The sequence below is a fragment of the Corvus cornix genome, chromosome Z (genome assembly GCF_000738735.6).
Source record: "Corvus cornix cornix isolate S_Up_H32 chromosome Z, ASM73873v5, whole genome shotgun sequence".
Taxonomy (NCBI): Eukaryota; Metazoa; Chordata; class Aves; order Passeriformes; family Corvidae; genus Corvus; species Corvus cornix.
This window is the reverse complement of record NC_046357.1, coordinates 9,553,221-9,573,972: the sequence shown is the minus strand read 5'-3', so window position 1 is coordinate 9,573,972 and position 20,752 is coordinate 9,553,221. Positions and strand designations below refer to the sequence as shown.

Genomic DNA, 20,752 nt, shown 5'->3' with positions numbered 1-20,752 from the left:
ATTAATAACACGTTTTAACATCTGTGGTTTTAGTGATACCATATAAATGTAACAAAGACTAAAAAATTAGGTTATACCTAGTGCAAACTTTTCCAGCAAGGATCATATTACAAGTAGGAAGTCCCAGTAAAGTTGGAAGAACATTCCATAAATACCTACCTGTTGAACAGCACACATTTGTTCCCCTTCTAAATAAATAATTGCGAAATGAAAAATTTTATACTATATCTATAATTCTCATAATGTTATTTTTAGAATTTATGATATGATTTTGTAAAATCCATAAACTAATTTATTTTATAACATATATCAGTAAGATATTTAAGAACATGATTTTATTTTTAGAAAAATGTATTTTCTAAAATAATATTATGGAATTGTGACATTAAATATTAATTTCCTGTCATCCTGTTAGACACATATAGAAAAGATACAAACCATAGACAACTGACCAGATGCAAAAGATTTGCCAACACCATAACATATTAATTTTCAATTTTTCAAAACTTTCTTACAGATGACCTATCGTTGGTAGAGCCTCCCTCTCCTATCAGTCAGTAAATAAGAGCACCCTTCTTAAGAAAATCACCATACTCCCACTTGCATCTGCTTGAGTTTGAGTAGGTGGTCTTTGAGGTCCTTTAGACTGGGCAGATAGTGTCACTGACCACACCAGGCTGGATGATTGCAGATTTAGCAAGGCAGAGTAGAAATAAAGGGCTGCAATTGCTTACCTTATGCTCGCTCATGGCTGAAATTGGTGGAGTGACTCTTCAGCAGGGTGACCACTGAAGCTGATGACTGACAATGGTCTGTAGCTCAGAAAGAAAGTCGAGGAGGTAGCATTGATGTCCTTCTCCCCACTTCCTGAGGGGGTTGGAGCATGCTGAAGTCTTCTCTGAGGGACAGTTGATGCTGCAAGTACAGGTCATCCACCATGGGCTGCACTCAACTGCTGAGAAGCTGTAGCTCACAAATTACAGGAAAGAGCCTTTCTGGAAATGAATGCATGTTCCTGCAACCACATTTAAAATTAATTTGTTAAAATCTATTATGAAAAAAACTAAATTATACCTTTCTATTTGTTGTTGGTCCTGCTTCTTCTCTATAGGGACTCCTGATCTAACTTCATGTTGCTCAACTACCAAGGCTGGTGGACACAGCAATGTGTGTCTTTGTCATTTAAACATGTCAGAATATGGACAGAGAGCTCCAACTTTTGTAAAAGTCTCAACAAATTAGTGATTATTTTGCTGACAGCCACTCTAGGTCACCTGCCAGGAATGATAAACGTTTATGGTGAATCTGATATTGATTTGGGCAGTTGTATTTGCCTTCATGGTCAAAACAGGTTTGGACAATGTATTAAGCAGGAACTAAAAAGTATTAATCTCTTCCTCGACAGGCATTCCTATGTGCTTAGGTAGATTCAAATTAAGGGTTTTGGCACAAATGAATGAAAAAATGAGCGCAGGAAAATTCAGTTTAATGACTGAGCTCTCTTGGGTAATCATCCAGCAGTTACAATATATGCCAGGTTTGGTAACAGGACGTAATGCTGCAAACAAGATACTTTAATATAAACTTAGTTATATCACTTTTTCCTGTTTACTAAGGTTCTGGCCTTAAGATAACTCAAATAACTGTACTTGAGACAATTGCTTATGATGAGCCAACTCTGTTGAAATAAAGAGCTTTTGAAATTTCCACTTGCTTTCCCTAGGGATTTCTGCTGTAAAAAATGGATTATGATATGACTCTAAGAAAACTTGGTATAGCAGGAGCTTTAAAGCCAAGAAAAATTATGGGTTTTTGGTAAAATAACAATTTGAGAAGGAATTATGGACGAGGCAGTTATATTACAAATATTCACTGTATGTCCAGGATAACCAATTGCATTATTTTACAGTATAGATTTTAGTTAGTCATAAAACCCGTATTTTTGTTGGGATGCAAACTGAGAACTGTCCTAGTTCTTTGTGTTCACATGTTTACTGTGTAAAATGTGCTGAAATGTCCCATGTTAGGATCTCAGCCAAAGGAAACCTAAAGGAGTTTTATCACTTTTTTTAAAAAAAAATCCTCTCATTAATAAATTTTACTTTTAGTGGAGTTACCAACCCTTTGCTATATAAAATAAAATACTAAATGCCTACAGATTATAAACATGCTTGAGTATTTTATCCCAGTTCCTTTGTGATTACTGGATTGGAAAATTTCTACTTTGTCACAACCTGTCTGACATCCTTAGATGTCTGAATTTTCTGCTACTGTAATAATGACTGAAACAAAGTTGAGAAATCCTTGCTGAATGCCATCGGCATCCAAGAAAGGTAAAAAAACCTGATAATGAAAACCACTATTCTTCCTAGCCACAGAAATGGGCTCTTACTAACTCATCTTTTTCTAATTGTGAACTATGTCTGTGACAGTTCCAGCGAGGATTTGTTGGACTGATCCTAGAGAAAGTACATTGTGATCTTCTAGACCCTGCACTCTTTCTTGATTCCTGAAATTCAGAGTCTTAGTCTAACACTGTGGCTGAAATGATTTAAACTCCTTCCACTCTTTGTGCTAAACCTCTCATATATGGGCTGACTCCAAACCTACCAAAAAGTCTCTCTCTGCAGCACAGATCATTTTATTGCAGGAAGCATAATTTTAATTTCATGATTTACCACTGTTCTGTATTTCATGTTTGGTATTATAGTTATGCTTTGTATGTTATTTGTTTCCTATCTGGAGCTCACTAAAAACTGGTCATTACAATTGACGGTTTCTCTGCAAGACTCCATTATTGTAATATTTTTCTGTTACTATGGGTATGTTTGTTACAGTAGATGCAAATAAACACTGATGGAATATTAAGTGTGAAACTGGGGCCTTAAGATCCCCTGTGTCTGTGAGGGGGAAAAAAAGCGACACTTTATTTATAACTGATTAAACTTTTTATTATATAAAGTGGTCTAACTTAGGCATATTTTTCAAAAGAAGAGGTTGTAGTTTTGGACTCTTACCAATTTTTTTTGGAGAAAGAGACTAATGAATAATATGGTTCCAAAACACTGGCACTATAAATCCCTGAAACAATTGTATATTTAAAATACTCCTTTTCCTTCTTCCACTTGCTCTTTTGCTGAACAAGCCAGTTTTAACTTTTCAAGACTTTTCAGAAAGAATTTAACCTCATTAGCGGCAGCCTCATCAGAAAGCCATAAATATGTGATTATGTTTCCAAATCAGTTTTCAAAGGGTAATAAAGTACAATTTCTTCCATTTTAGCTGTTCTGGATAGACTTGACACACTGCAAGCAACTTATATCAGGCTGTGCTGGGAAGTTAGACAATGACTCATATTGTAGCTAACTAGTTGAAATAATGAAGTCAGTCATCTCTATTTTAGTGATCTCTGCTCTGGTAGTACTGCAGAGAATATTTTAAGTATAGATCAAAAATATACTAAAAGGGAAAAAAACCATAAAGATAGAATTTGTAACACAGTTGATAACCTGGCAAGATCAGGTAGCAATAGGTCTGGTGAGGGCCCTTTGTAAAAGCTCTCTTCCTGCCAGAGAAAACAGTGCTGGCAGAAGCAGAAAAACCTTGGCTCACCACCCCAGGTAGGATGTGTGTTCTCCTAAGAGGAGTCTGTTCTTGCAATCTGGTGCTGGACTCTCCAGGAAATACATTATTTTAGTGTCTGTGCTCTGATAATGGGCTTACCAACATATAACCTGAAATTATGTGATGCAGTTTTACTCTGTTGCTTGTTTTGGCTACCAGAAACTGCATTTTCCTTCTCAATCACATTTAATGTACTCTTGTAAGAGTTACTAATGTAACTCTTACACTACTGTACACTAGCCTACTCATTGATTTTTGATTGCAACTGAAGCTATTAATTAGTGGCAGCAAGTAAACTCTGTAATGGAGCTCGGAAGTTACTTGAATATTGACCAATTACCCAAATTGGTTTGAAATGGTTCACAGTGAAGCTGGCAGTTAATTTGTTTTTATTTTTTATGGGCTGGGGTAGCTGTAGTGAAATCTAGGTACTTCAGGTAGCTGGCCCATGTGCAACTGTGGAAAAACCTCTGGGCTTCCTGATGCAATCTCAGTCCCAAATCTCAACCAATTCCTCCCAGACCCATCTTCTGGACACCACCCTACAAGGCATGTGCCTAAGGGATAAGCCTTCACAGGCTTGAGAACAAATAATCCTCCCCCCTGGGGGGCATCTGGAGTCCAGGTGGGAAAGGCCTAGGAAGCTGAAAGATAAATTTCTTCTAATCCACTTCGCTCCGACTCTGAGGGAAGTTTGATGTGCCAGGGTGGGTGTGATAATGTATCTGAGGCCATCACCGTAACCAGACCTACTCTGAATACTTCATAGTTCAAAACTGATTCTGGCTCTTTTTAAGGCATACTGCAGCTGTGGAAGACTGCTACCTGCTTAGGATGCTTTACAGAGTACTCACAGTACACCAGATACAACTTGGTTTTTCTTTTGTTGTCATGGATCTCAAATATACACTCCGATTAGTGATCTGCACATAATGCTTGTGTGCACCCACATTTCCCTCTCTTAAATGTGACTGTAGACATTTTCAAAGCTAAGAGCTCTAAACCAAGTCAGAGGTGCACATTCCAGAGACTCCAGCTGAGCCCTAAAAATGATAATGGTGTTTTATACAAATAATAAGAGAACAGAATTTCACCCTGGGAGTTTTCTGCTATGAGTACCACAAAAGTGGAACAGATGTTTTTGTCAAAAAAGTATGCTCTGGAAAAGTATGATCTTGTATTTTAGATTTGACCAAAGGTGTTGTTTAATCACACTTGTGCTTGTGTAAATATGGAACAATTCACTTAAAACTGATGTAGTAGTCCTGGCGTAATTTCATGTAAGACAGATAATTTTCAGTTGCAATCAACTGCACACGCTTTTTTAAGTGTGGCTGTCTCAAGAAGCATAATTTTTCTTGAGATGTGATGTTTTTTCTTAACCTTCTCACCTGTTTTCCAGTGTGATACTATGTTTAAAAATTACTTCCATCACTGGTAAAATTTACTGTTTCTTTTCAATCTAAATACAGTAAATTTCCCCAAATTTGAAAAAAAAAAAATCAAACCAAACCAAACCAAACCAAAGGAAACCAGTGCAGTGGGGTTATACTAGTGTAAGAATGAATCTTATGCCGCAGCTTCATGTCTGAGAAGAACTCAAGTCACATCATTTGATCCAGATGTGGGTCTAAAACATCCTCAATCCAGACTCAGGAAACACTAAAATTTAAGACTGTTTCCACAGTGTTTACTTGGCCAAGTCATACACGTGTTATTTTCTATTCCTGGTTTCCTTATTAAATGGAAACCTTAATGTATCATTTTGTTATTTATGGTCTACCATAAAAACTACAGGATATACAACATGAAGAGTTAAAACTAAGGAAGTTAAAGCTTAGCATTTGGCTTTCCTGACTTTGCATGAACGTTGCTTTATTTGTGTTAGCTCACATGTATTTTCTTACATAAATTTACTTGCTTTATGGAAATTGTAAGAGCTGCAAGGCCGCTTTTGGCTCTTTCAGAACGGTTAGTCTGTTACCTCCTTGCTCTTTAGAAATGATTTCATGTCTGTTTACGGCACGTCCCAGATGTGAATTCTGACCAAACGGTTAAATAAACAGTGATTATTCTATTTGACTAGTATGAAATCTACTATGAGGACAAGGCGAAAGTAATTATTCAGTTTAAACCATTGCTTGCTTTAAATCCCCGTTTTGATTCTGTAATAGACGGGACGGGACTTCTCCGCGCAAACCTGTTCCGCACGTATTGCTGCGTCCCTGAACTGCGCTGGGCAGCTCCGAAGGCCCTGGAGAAGGAGAGCTGTGCGCTCCCTCTGCCGGCATCCAGGATCGGCTCCTCCTGCTCGGGGAGGGGGGGATCAGCGGCTCGGGGAACCCCTCCTGCTCCCGCCTGCTTGCGCCTCTCCTCGGGCTCTGGCCCTGGTCCGCACCTCAGCCCTGCCGCTGTGATTCAGAAAGAACAGAGAAAAAGAGAGCGAAAGAGGAAGGAAGGAAGGGAGAGGGAGGGAGGGACAGAGGAAGAGAGAAGGAAAAAAGGAAGGGAAGAAGGGAGGAAATACAAACACAAAAAGAGAAGAAGAAAAAAGAGAAAAAAGAAAAAGGAGGAGAAGGAAAACCTTGCTAGTGCAAAGGCGGGGGGGGGGGTGTAGGGGTGGAAAGAAATAGCTGGTGGTAGAAAAGAGGAAGCAAGATTGCTTTTTCTGACAACCGTTTATGATTAGATCAGTTTAGTGGTAACATCAAGCTGCATCCTTAGATAAGAACAGGACAGTGTAACTTTAGCTGCATGTTAAACTTATAAAAAGGGTGAAAAGTTACTTGTCAGAAGGAAACTAACAAGGTGCAGGGAAATGCTAATTTCCAGTTACTAAAAGAATCACTAGCAGTAATTCCAATATAGATATGAGGTATATACTTGAGTGCTAGAAAAGAGCACTATCTTCGCTGTCCTTGACTGGAGTTGGCTTTTGTGTGACCAAACTGCAAATGGAATGTCTGCTTTAGATATCAAGTCATTTAATTTATTCATTCCTGGTGTAACTCCAAAACATATTATTTATCAGAGAATATCTTCCATTTTGCTGTTCTACTGCATTCCTCTCTTCAAGCACTAATACAATGCGGAGGGAAACAGAAAACCCTAAAGCAAGGGGGTAGAAACTGCAAGACAAAATAGCCCTGAAAAAAATATTCATGCATCTAAACTAGGCTGAGTTTTGGTAGGACTGCTGTTTATGCTTCCATCCTGATAGACCCAGATTGACATTCTTGGATGATGGGTACAGTTCTAGCATGCAGAGTTAACTAAATTAATATGTTCTGCCCTCTCCATGACTCTATTTCTTTCCTCATCACTCTCCTTGCTTCTTCTCTTTGCTTGGGGAAAACCAAGAGAGTGACCCTTCCTGTCTGGATCTACTGTAGTTTTTTTCTTTCCTGGCTCACCTTGTTTCAGTCCCTTAGTGCCTCTCTTTTGCAGCTAGATGTCATTTCTCTCTCTGGGATAATTGTTAAACTGATATTAAAATTAGCAAGGTGTTTCCAAAGCAGATTGTGGAGCATAGCAAGGATAAAATGCAGGCTTTCAGGAATGAAATCAAGTACTGTGTAAAACAGACATAAATTATAGCACTGTTACACTGCTACTTACGGTATACAGTGATTTATGTTGTTTTTCTGGTTTCATGTTCTGTCCAATGTAATGCAAAACATATTGCTGAAAATTACCTATTTTGCTGTTATTTCAAACAGGCCTAAGATTTGTATTCACTTACTGCTCATAGAGCTACATTTTATATCGGTGCTGCAGAAATGGAAAAAAAGATCTTTTGGAGGACAGCTCTATTGTGAGCTTTGCTAGATTTTTTTTTTTTTTTTTCTGGGACTCTTCTAATTTACATACCTTACAGGTGTGCCTGAAAATCAGTGTAGTGATCAGATACCTAAATCAGATACCTAAATGTACCTGATTAGGGGGCAAAAAATTATGCTCAGACTAGTCTAAACAGGAAAGAAAAAGTTAGGAGGAATCAACCAGAGGTAATGCATAAAATATTAATGGATTTACCTATTATTTGAGACCTCTTACAGAAATAAAGATGCTTTTATTTATTTAGTATAGGATTAGCTTAAACTCAAATAAAACCACCGTGGCCTTGAATGTGGCAGTCTAAAGGGAAAAAAAATCTTAATGCACCTGCACATTAAATTAATAATTTCAATTGATTTGCCCTATATTTCCTAAGAATACTTGTCTCGAAAAGATCTTTGTGATGCTCAGTGCACATACTACTTATACAAGCTATTCTCAAATTTCCATGACTTCTGAATTATTAACTAAACTATAATTAGTGTTGCACAGGAGTCACTGGAACGTGTCTTGATTCTTTATGCCAGCTTGGGAAATTATGTGGGAAAATGAGAAAAGAAGTGAACATTTTATATATTAAAATTCTTCCGGCAGTTGTCTTTTCCTCAGGCTTACTCATAGCAAGTTAACAATGTATTTTATTAGTATCCAACAGGTATTGCTCAGTTAACAGTGTTCATTTTCCCGAATAAACTTGCCTAGAGGCCTGGGTTAGCAAGGCTGTCAACAGTGTTCTCTTCTGTTCCCATTTTGCAGGTTCAGTCCTTATTTAGGTCTATGCTTGCTCTGCAAGCAAAGCCTCTCTAACTTAGAATAGACTAACATCTCAAGTCTAGTAAATTTAGAGGGCTAAATCCATATCTGATTTAAAATACTTCTGTGAAAATGTACCAGGATTGTATTAGACATGGAAATTAGTAATTTCCCTTAAATCTGTATAAGTGTGGGTGTAGGTGTTATGTCTACACACACACATGAAATATATGTTAGAAGTTATATAAGATCTGTTTGGTAAATATTTGTTGGTCACTTTTGCTTAAGCTATATGAATGAGAATTGCATTTAAATTTTTATTAAAAATACTTCTGGCACTACATCACTTATGGCAAAGTTAAAGGTAGCAGGGAACCGTCAGAGGAGCTGTATTCTCTGCACCCTTGTCTTTGTTTGACTAGGTTTCAACGCTTGCCTAGTCTTAATTGTTTCCTATACTCAAAGCTCGCAATACATTAAGAAGTTACCTCCTCCCTGTAATCTAAACAATGAGCAATTACGTACCTTATGCTCTAACCCAAATAAATCAAAGTTTCTTAGAGATTATGTTCTACAAAAACTTGTGCTTGTTGCCTCAGCATTTCCTCTCTACTCTCAAATATATTTAAATCTAAACTCTGTGAATGGCTTGGCTTAATATCTTGTTGCAGTGGGAGTTGTTTGTTTGTTTATATTTCTGTTTTGGTCTGGTTTGGTTTTCTTTTGTTTTGCTCCAGATCAGTTTGGATTAAACGAAAAGAAAAAATGATCCACGTGGCTTTTTTTTTTTGCAGCAATGCAACAACATTATATCTTCAGCAACACAGAAAGTTTAATGAGGATCTAAATTCCTTGACACTGGGTTATTTTCTTTTTGGCTAGTACAACATACAGAAATGATATGAACAAAGACATTGTGTATAAATTTAATAATGAATAATGCAAGTCTTAAAGTAATACCTTAGGTATTGTCTCTGAAGTGTTTTGTGCTTCACTGAAAAATCTGCAAAAGCTGGCTTTCTATAACAAGGTGCACTCTACAATCTTGTTTGCAGGAAGCTACAGCTACATCTGTTTATACCAGACATATACCTTACTCTGGAAACATATAGAACTTTACATGAAGACAAAAGTTGAAAACAAGGTTCTAAGAAACTCAGTTGCACAAATGAAGTGATGAATAATAAAATAAATGTAAATAGTAGGGTATTGAAATATTTTTTAAAGTGCATTCAATCACCCTCCTTAATGCTTGGGTTAGATGAGAAAGATTTGGTTTTTCTCAAGAACTAGTAGTTTGACTGTTGACCTACTCCACTTAATTCCATTCCACATTCCATTAGATAATGATAAATGTAATTGGAAAATAATTAGAAATTCTAGATTGGTTTTGTGGGATATCTGATCTGCTGCTTAATTCAACCTAAGTTACATTCAAATGTTTAAAATCTGAATATCTTTTACTCTTTCACATATTAAGGAGCTAACACAGCATCCATAAAAATTATGTGCTGCATAGAGATGACAAAAGTAATTTCATACATGTTTGCAGCACTTCTGATGGAACAGAAGTGTCTTTCTTTTGGAAGAAATAGAGGCATAAGCAGTAATGCATTAACTACTTTGTTTCATACTGGATTAACATTATCTCCTGTTTCAAGTCTTAACTTTAATGGGGATATACAATGTTTCTAATTTATAAAAGTTGCCTTTTGAATGCACTTGGTTTAGGTGTATACAAGGAAGAAGAAGGGGCCAGAATGACATCCTGTGTAGGATGGTGTTAATGTGTGAGGAATCAAGCTACACCAACCTGTCTTCCGCAACCAGCTGATGACCCATCATGCCAATATTCCACACTTAACTATCCTGCAGCTATGATTCAGAAACAGGAAGTAAGCCTTGGCAGAGCCAGACCACATGTTATGCCATGAACTCTATGAAATACAGACACGTTTATGCCCCAAACACACTCAGGCCTGAATGATGAACGCTTTCCTCAGCTGGCCTTCCTAGTAGTTTTCCTAATATTGTCCAGATACTAGTATTTTGTGCCAAATCAGCAAAACATTAATTTAGCTTCCTCTCTACAGCAATCTCATTACAGCAGATTTAATAAAAATTAAAATAATAAAAGTACTGCTAACTACCACTGATAGGCCTCCTCATATACATATAGGGTTTTTTTCCATGGTTTAATACCTCAGATATGGCTCTGTATATAATTCTTGCTACTGAGTAGACAGAGCACAGATTTATGCCAGCTTGCAGGAAAGAAGCTATCTTATAAACAGCTGGACAAGTGTTATAAAAGCAAGTTGTATGACCACAAGACAAAGTATCTTCTTTAGCCTGAGTGATGAAAAAAGATTTTATTTTTGTAGGACTATATTTTTTGCCTGCAAAAAAGACTCAAGTAGGAACTGTACTTCTGGAAACCATTTTAACCAATAGTTCAGCTGAATGTTATTGGGGCAATCAACAAACCATGTAATTTCTCACAATAATAGTTGGCTGTTTTCTGAACTCTAGATATTCATGGTGTGTTCATGAATCTTTGAAAAACAGATCTCTGCAGTGGCAAAAGAAGTTATGTCAAAATAACCATAGCATATGGTAAAGTTTCAGTATTTCTAGATTAATTTCCTTTTTATATTTGTTCTATGAGAAGAAATTATAGTTTGAACAGCTGTGCTAAAATACTGAGAAATAATTTTTGATGGAAAATTGACAGCAATCTTGAAGTGGATATCAGTTAGGTCTAACATATGAATTAAATAAAAATAATAGCTGGACTGAAAATTGCATTGGACCACAGTTCAGTTTGTCTTTGAAGCAATCCTATGTATTGCTTCTTTGATTTCTACAAAATCTTTTAGTTGGTATAGTTACAGCAGATAAATTTTATGCATGCCTCTGACAATATAGAAACAGGTAATAATGAGTTTTTTCTACATTCACAAGGAATTGGTCTTCAGACTCTGTGTCCTAAAACTCCTCGTGTCCTATCTTTGCAGTTCCAAGCTTTCTACATGAAATGTTCATATTTCCTTTATTTCCAGAGATCAGAGTTAACTGCTGGGAATTGCCTGCAGTCAGCTGGTTGGTTTTGTTGATTTTTTTCAATTCTGCAGTGTTTTTTCTAAGATCCATTGCCCTAAAGCTTCTTAACTTTCATCTCTAGTGCAAGATAGAAGTGCCTTTCCCTTTCTTCCTGTATTGGTATTCAGACACCACTGACCTGATCAAGTGTAGAAGCACCAGATACTGAGGAAGTCAACATGACTTCCATGGTTGCCAACATGACATCAACAGGAGTTTCGGTAGTATCATAAACTTTTACAGTCAGATTTCTTGTGTGAGGTTCTTAAAATCTTTCTGTTTACAATGTCAGTGGAGGCTTTTCTGTTTGATGAATAGGGTGTAAAAATGCTTTCCACATGAGGGTATGCACTGTTACAATAGGCAGTCAAAAGATGCCTTTCTTATGCCATTATTTCAACACTGAAGTACTTAGTCAGGCTCCACCCATGGTACATGGTATGTGTCTTCACAGTCTCAAGTTTGGCAGTAATTCATCCTGTGCAGACAATGCACCCTTCTGGTCATGGAAAGGATTTTTAAGTGAAGAACATTTCCTATTAACAATATTTGGATACGCCCATAAACTAAACCTGAGTACCTTCTTGAGAAAGCAAATGTAACTTTGATTCAGCTGTACAAGTGTTTGCTATAATAGTGAATGATTACCTAAATAAGCTGAACCACACGGGGCTGTCTCCTGACTGTGTCTCAGAGGTCAATGTTTAGAGACCTGGATCTGAGGAGATTCTTTTTCCTGTTACTCCCTGCCTCCAGTGTGACCTGTGTATACTGTTGGGGTGAGATTACATTCACCAAAACGTACTCTGTGGTGACAGTTTTGTTGACTGCGCAGTGATCTAAAGGAGTCAAGGAAGCAAGGTAAGAGGCAGTAATGCTAGACTCATTGCTGGAAAGTGAAGAAAAGGAAGCTTTTGGGCTTTGTTCATTCATGTGCACAAGATCCAGTGGTAGGTGAACTCATTCACAGGAGTGAAAGTAACAATTTCCATCTTGTGTTGCAAGTCCCAATTTCTGAATGAGTATTAGGAGACAGATCACACTTTAAAAAAAAGACAAAAAAGAAGTGTACTTTTCCTTTCAGTATATTGTAAAGAAAAAATGGAACTTGGCTTATAGGACAATTTTTTGATTGTTTTAATATGGTACATCATTTCTTCAATGGCATAGCCCTGCTTCTGTGAAATAGGTACTTACAGTAGATAGCACTGGCTATGTACTGTCTATCTCTTCAGCCCTGCATCATTCCTGTACACTGGAAGGTATAAAAATCAATCTGGGTTCAAGTTCTAAGCAAGAAAGTCTCATTAAATAGTTGCATGAAATCTACTAATGTTAGCCAATTTTATGTAAACAAACTTATGCCACAAGCATTTTTGCCTTGCCTTCCTCACAAACTGTTAAAGGAACCCAAACTCCCAACTTCACTCTCTAAGAAAATGCTGACACCTTTTGGTCTGGATTTTTATTAACTTTACAATTCTTAATGATTATTTTCCCCTCATCTTTCTAGCCAAAGAAGAACCTACAGGATGCTAAGTTTATATCGACTTTAAAAACCTCTCCAAATACCATAACATCTCTTATGGCAAGCAACATAACACCAGCCTGTGACCACTAGGCAACAAAGAAAGCACAGAAAGGTCCCTGCTGAGGCACTTGAGTCCCTGAGACTACATTTTAAAAATCCTGTAATGCATGGTACAAGAACTAGGAGCATCAGAGTCGTTGAATGAAAATCTAGACAAAAAGTCTGCATAAATAACACTTCTGAAAGCTATGGAATAATTCATTTATGGAAGATTTTTTTTCGTGTTGCTTTATGGAGACAACACTGACTAAACACATGAACTGAAGTTATTGAAAGCATTTTAACTATTTACTATGTGAATAGGCTTAGAGGATAATTAGCGATATGTTCAGGATGTAAATTAGAAGTTTTGGAAAACTGAGTGTGAGTTCAAGAGCTGGATGTCACGTTCATGTAGATAAAACTTAAATGATATGAATAGGCAAAGATGGAAAAGAAGTATGGATCAAACAATGGACTTGACAAGAATGATATTTGGTGTGCCTTTTTCTCCATACTCCAGCAGCTCTCACATCCTGTTTTGCTTCCTACAGCAAGCTGACAAGAAACAGACATTTTCTTCCTTCAAATGGTAGATGGAATGAGGCAATGAATATCTGCTGCTGTGACTTTCCTCTCACTGTTTGAAATGGACCTTCTCTACATTTTAACTGCATAGTTCATAGTGTCCTGCAGAATGTGAGATTTTCTATTGATGAACTCAATGTCTATAGAAAATTATTAGGGTGTAGAGGTTCCAAATTAAGAACATTAGCTGTTAACTATAAGCTCAATTATATACAGCTAAAGTGAAAAAAACCCAAATCCAAATTGCAATAAAAACCCTCAACCAACCAACTAACCAAACAAAAACCCCTCCCTTATATGCTGGAAGTAAAGACTTAGGACCAAATCTAAAAAAATATAAAATGGCACTCTATCTTTACAACAGAAACCATATTCGCTTTGTGTATGTATGTGTATCTAATCTGTGCTCAAATTTAGGCCTCAAGATCATATACAAACCAGAACACTTTGACTATACACACAATTTAGTTTTTTATCTTGTGTTTTGTCTCTTTTGATGGTCAAGTCCAACTAAATTTCCAGTCAAGGAAATTTAATTTTGAGAAGAGGGCAAGCAGACTGATTCATATTCAGATTTTTTTCCAGGACATGGCTGGGCTTGCCAGGACAAGGGGGAGGGACGACGGTGTGCCATGGCAGCTACCTCTATGCCATGCTGCTACCACCTTCTTCTTCCTCCTCCTCCTCCTCCTGCCTGCAAATGGACCACAGGCAGCCACGCTGCAGGAAGAGGAGCACCTCGAGCTTCTCACTGCCAAGGCACAAGAGACAACAAAGACAGCAGCTTTTCCTGCCTTCTGTGAGCAGGCAACAGCAGCATGGACAGAGAGCGAGGCAGCTGCCCTGCACTGCCCCTGCTACCCCCCAGCCGCTCTCCAAGCCAGCTGGACGTCCATACCCTCAGTGGGCAGTGGGCAGGGACAACAGGGGCAGCAGGCCTGGCAGCACCAGAGACCGAAGAGGGGGCCTTGTCCAAGGAAAGGAAGACTGGCAAGACTACAGCTCCCACGACCTGTTCTGAGGGGAACACATAAGAGACAAAAGCTGGAGTTCTACAGAAGAGATGCTCCTTGTGTCCCTCATATGTGAGGCATGGGCAGAACACTGGGACCTTCAACTGTGCACAGCCACAGTCCATGGCCCAGCCCTACACATCAGAACCCATTATATTGGGGGAAAGACCATGACCTTGGCTCTGTTTTTGTTCCCTGGACACAACCTGCTGTCCACGGAACAGTGGAACCTGGCCCAAAGCACGGATGTGGCAATGACAGCAACATCCACAGCAGCAAGGGTAGAGAGCAAGGCAGCTGCCCCGCACTGCCCCTGCTGTGCTGCCCCCAGCCCCTCACCAGGCCAGCTGGACACTTGTGCACTCAGCAGGCAGAGCTGGCAGCAGGGGCAGTCCTGGCAGCACTGGAAACCAAAGCAGGGGCCTTGGCCAAGAGGGAGAAACAGTGTGAAAATAAGAGGCCAAGGATTCTTACAAAGGGAAGAAAAATGTGACCAACCACTGTCCCCTGGAGAAGAAAACAACAACAAAGAGCTGCTGTAGGAGGACTGGAAACACATCAATATCCACTACCTGGGTCAAGCCCTTGTACTTGGAGGGAGGTGATTGTCCCACTATATTCTGTGTTGGTGTCACACCCCAAGCTGGACCCAGGACTCGAGGTGGGGCTGCACCTGTCCCTAGAAGTAGATGCAGATGTGTCACTTAGGGTATTGATTTAGTAATGGACTTGACAGTGTTAGGTTAATCATTGGATTTGATCATCTTAGAGGTCTTTTGCAACCCTAAAGATTCTATGATTCTATAATGGCTGATTAGGGGGAGAACAGGCATGTGGCATAAAATTTCAGCTGGCAGAAAAGGGACAAAACTACTGAGAACCAGAAGGCAAATAGCATGTTAGAAGCAATAGAAGCAACTTAAGAACAAACTCATCAGTTCCAGACTTACATATTTTGTTATTATTTCCCATTCACAAATATGTTGTTTATTTTCTAAAAAAAATATTTTCCATTTAATGATCACATATATTTGTTATGAATAAAGAGCCAAGGAGAAACTGCTGCATTTAAAACCAATCTCAAACTCCAGTTAATTTCAAGTCATATTTGTGATTCATTTGTGGATTCTTACACATGAATTTGTAACTGTTTGGTGTTTCATAAATCCCTTTTATTACCCTGTATGGTATGGCTACCAATGGGAAGACAGATAGTGCCTTAAGTGGAATCTGATGAAAAGTGGAGTGACTTCTTACATTCATATCACTGCTGTTCAGTGTGAAAGTTATAGATGATTGTGAACCAAGGATGATAGGGGAAGCATAGGTCAAAATCAAAATTATAGCACATTTCTGCATCTGCATAATAGACATAAACATTCGTCCTGTTAGGCTACATATAGAAAAAGAAGTGTTTCTTTTGAAACATGAACCATGTAATTTTAGCCCACTACATATTCTCCCTAAGGTTGTGAAGAAGCCAGAAAGAACCACTGCACTAAATCACTCAAGGTAGAGAGAAGAACTAAGAGGAAGCTCATTCAGAAAAACAACTAAGCAAATCTTTAAAATTACATCTCGTTTAGTACAATTCGTACAATTTACTTTCTTTGTTTGCCATCACAACAGTGACTATCTTGTTTGTGATGATTCTTGTTCAGCTGGAGCTGGCTCTTTAATACAGAGTAAGCCTGTGAAGCCTGGGTATTATCTTGTTTTCTTGCTGTTAACTTGATATATTTGAAAGCCCTTAGCCTCAAAATGAACATGCCTGAACATACACTAGGCATATGAATAAAAATCTATAGGAAGTGTAATGAGAGAGGCCACATTTCTGCCAGGATTTCTTCAAGTTGTTCAGGAATAGAATCACTGAGATTCATTATTTGTGAATATACAATGTAATGATTAAATTAGGGATCTCCTGGGATCCTTAGTTTGGGATGTTTCCCATGGAGACATCCCAAACAGCCTCAAGGCTAACTTTTGCCCATGGAACAATTCTCTATTTTATTTTCAACATGCAAGAAGAGCAAGATCTGGAAGGAGTAGAAAGTCAGCTACTTCTTTTGTACAGCTTAACATTTTGCATGGCTGTGGTCCTTTTGGAGACCTCTGCATACTGCTATGCAAGTTTCAAAACCAACACAAATAATTTCACATTCTGCTTATCACCTTGTCTTCATATATGTCAGGACTTTTCTAGCTGAATATTTCAGATAGGCTTTCGTCTCTTAGTTTTTCACTCATATCTTCTATTATATTACAAACCACAGAAATTATGAATTATGTTCAAAGATTAATTTTAAAAAGCACATATATATTCAGCATTACCTTTATTTTGTCTCAAGCATCAGAAACTAGGTGAAATTGAGGGGATGCCAACATAAGTAAAGCAGCCTCATACTGAAATATGTTGCATTGGGGTGTCCTTGGGGTCTCATGCAGAAATACTAGCTTGTATCCAGCAGTGGTATAGCTATGTTATACAGTGTTCCAACTGAGCTAATCATCCCAGGAGGAATGCCATAATGATGTGACAAAAATATTTATGATTCTGGAGTTAGCTCAGGCATCTCTTCATCATGCTGCTTTGTAATATGTAGACATAACCTTCGAAGCTCATGATATGCAGGAAGTCAGATTAGATAGGTGACCTGGAGGCCAGCTTGGGCCCTCAGTTCTATTAATCTATCTACATATCAGAACAAACCATAAACATATTAGAGGAAGCAGTAAAATATCTCCATTAAACACCACATTAAGGGAACAAATTTCCACACAAGCCCAGGGAAAAAAAAAGAAATAAAAGGCAAGACATTCAAAGGTTTGTGTTTAGATAAGGTCAGAAAAAGAGGAAAAAGACTTCACAATAACTTGCCCATTTCTTCTACAGTATATAGGGAGAGTGAGTCAATTAAATCGGGGAAAATGCTGCTGTGAGGAAAGGGAAAGAAAACCCAGAATTTTTTGCAGAACAATTGCACTTTCCTAGGCTTTGTTGCTGCATGTGCTCTATTCTACTGTATTCCATATGATATCTTATCACCCCAACATTTGAACACCTTCCAATAATGCATTAAGCAACATAAGTAACATCTGCCATATGTTCATTCTCACATCTTCTCCTCAGTGGCATATGCACAAGAAATGCTGTGTCTAGAGTTTGTTTCAGTAATAATGTTGCTGCATGTTTATAGTATAGGCAAAAACTAAATGCTGAAGAAATTACTTTAGAGCAGAAGGTATTAAGGTAGTCCTTCATTTGTAGGTAAAGCATTATAAGCCATTGGATCATCTCCTGAAAATGCCTGTTGCTTCACAGACAGTCTTTAGCCTTTCTCTAGCAAGTGCCATTGCCTCAGAAGCAGGAATTTATTAAAGGAAGGCTAGAACTTTAGGTGATAATGTTAATATACTGGTTTGGGGTTATTGAACTCTTTCAAACTTGATGAGTTGTTATCTTTACTGTAGAGAATGGGATGCAGGTTTGAGTCATATACAGTAGCCAGTATTACTAGAAGGACAATCTGAAATGTTTTATACCACTTCGTGTTTCCTAGGCACTTAATGCTTCATGTTGAACTGAAAGGTGATGAGAGTTTGAATAATTTAGGCTAAATCATCATCTGCCAGTATGTGACAGAATTTGGACAGTGACACTCCAGAAAGCACAGACACTTACATTGTGTAAGTTTTTCATCAAAAAGGAATATAGGAGTAGGCCCAAACCCTGGGCTGAATTGACCCGTTTTGGGTACAAATACCTTCAGACAAATAAGAGTTTAAATTTTACCAAGTCTTTTCTTTGCCAGAGCATTGGCCAAGACCAGCAGTCATTCATCTGGTAGCTCATCTAAGTAACTACACTACCAAGGATCAGCCATGATAAATATTCCTCTCCCTGTTTAATGTACTGTTCTGCTATTGATATTGCTATTTTTACTTTCCTTTTGGAGTAATTTTGTGCAAGCAGGAAAGCATATGCATGCAGTCATAATATATTTGTTTTCAGAGCTTACTGTATTTTTGTCTGAACATTTTTTTTTGTGCAGACTGAAGTACCTGTGCTAATAATAGTTTCTGCTTGGTGTGGAAAAGCAGCTCTTTGAAGCCACTTACCTAGGCAGACAGGTGGTCTTCAAGAACCTGGCTGTGTGAAACTGCATGCTTCCCTAAAATTATGAATAGAACAATTCCCAGCCCTTCTTTTCTCTTGCCCTTCAAAAATAAATGGTTCTTTATTTAGCTGTGACTGGGTTTTTTTTGGTTGTTTGTTTGTTTTTCTCTTTTTCTTTTTTTTTTTTTTTTTTTTTTTTTGAGGTCTGAATCCTAGATTTCTCCCTGATTTATGACAAACCCACCTTTAGGATCTCCTTTTTCCTTCTGTTTGGGTGATCTATGGATGAATCTGTTGTGGGAAAAGTAGTGGTCCCAGACTTTCCATAACTAGACCACAGGAAAATAAGACTGCTAAAGAACTTAAACTGTACCATCAATGGAAAAGAACCCCACCAAAAAACCAGAACAAAACAAAAAAGCCAACCAACAGACCCAAACAAACTAACTTATATCACTATGGCACAGGAGATTGTATTAAGCAGCACAGATTTGAGCAGTTGGAGCAGGATCAGAGATGGGTGAAAGCACTCTTCTACACAGCATGGGGGACACCTGACCCTTACTGCCAGAAAGTCTTCTGCAAGGAAATTAATCTAGTCACTTTTTCTGGAATGCCAATATCTGATCTCTGCCTTGCTCCCTCTGATGCATTCCACTGAAGATTGGTGCTTCCTCTTGTTTATTGTGAATATTTAGAGCTATGGTATAACAATCAGAAGATAACCACAAAGGATTGTGAATCAGGCAATACATAACGTATTGTGTAACAACAAAAAGTTGCACCTCAGGCAAAATATATATATTACATATATTTTAACATTTTCCTAAATGTATGTTATGTTCGTACACAAAAAGTTCTATGATACATTCTTGGAATAAAAATGCATATAGAAATTACTTATTTTTATAGAGGATTCCCCCAAAGAAGTAAAGGAGAACTACATTTTAATCAGGAGTGCCCTAGTACAATAAACTAACTTCCGTTAAACTTAAATTGAGCCTATTCTACATTCTATCACTGTGTATTTAAACTCAGGAAACAAGGAAAGTAGGGACACTTTGGCGGGCTTTGAACAGTATACTCTTAGCATCCAAGATGACGATCACTTGTTAAAACAGAAAAGATTCCCAGATGTTTACTGGTCATGGGCTGTTCAGAAGACTCAATCTATGTGTAGCTCAAGTAAACAGAGTAGAGAAGGCTAAATGGTCAGGTTCATTGATGTTTCCACAGTCAAATGAACATTTGAATATGTTTTACATTTAGGTTTGATCCTACCTCATGGTATTCTGGAAAAAACAAGCATATAAGAAATAACAGCATTGCTTTTCTTGATAACCAAAAGAACTGAGGTAAAAGCTGACATCTCTGATTTATTTAACACTGGGTTGTTTTTTTTTTACTACTATATTTATCTTTCCTCTTTGTATTTCCTTTCTTCATAATGTTCTACTACTTGCAGAGCATTTGCTTCTTTCCCATAGACTAATGAACATGGAAATTTAGCATTATGAGCTGAAATCCAGGTGAAAGCAATTAAGTAGGTCATCACACTTTCAAAAATGTCAGTTTCAATAGAAGATGCTGCCATCTCAGCCCTTTGGAAAAGTCTAATATACAGCAGCTTTACTGTAGACTCAGAAGCACAAATTTAGATACTCAGCTCGCAATAGCTTCACTAATTTTCCTTTCATGTTTTTGTTTTTATAAGTTTATTGTAGTATGTCTCTTGGTTTTCCAGTTCTTTTGAAAGTATTGGAAAAAATATGATATGAGTCCAATACTAATTGTTTTCATCTTGGAATATTACTCATCTTTTCAGAGAAAAGCATCATTTCTAGGCAACATTGTGTTCCTTATTTGCACAGTTGTGTGTTGGCTGCATCTCACTCCCATACATACATGCCAAAGATGAGTAGCTGTATGCATCCAAATGTATTATTTGTTTATAGTATGCGTGCAAATTGTACAAAGTAAATGTACTGAGTAAGTGTATTTAAGTCCTTTTCTTCTAATCTTGTATTTTCCTTAAAACATGCATTTCCTTCCTCAGTGTTCTTCTAGCCAAGATTTTGAGAGTTCACAGCTAAGTAGATGAGTAGAAAAATGTTCTAGAGTCCTTGATTTGCTGTCCATGAATTT

The 20,752-nt window shown here is 37.7% G+C and overlaps 1 long non-coding RNA gene across 1 annotated transcript in view; it reads left to right on the top strand.

Moving 5' to 3' along the window:
• LOC109144050 overlaps window positions 1-18,682 on the top strand; it is a 28,965-nt gene extending 10,283 nt beyond the window's left edge. The window contains exon 5 of the long non-coding RNA XR_002044532.3: window positions 12,830-18,682. This is a non-coding gene — a long non-coding RNA (uncharacterized LOC109144050). The remainder of the gene's footprint in view (window positions 1-12,829) is intronic.
• The last annotated feature ends 2,070 nt before the right edge of the window (window positions 18,683-20,752 follow it).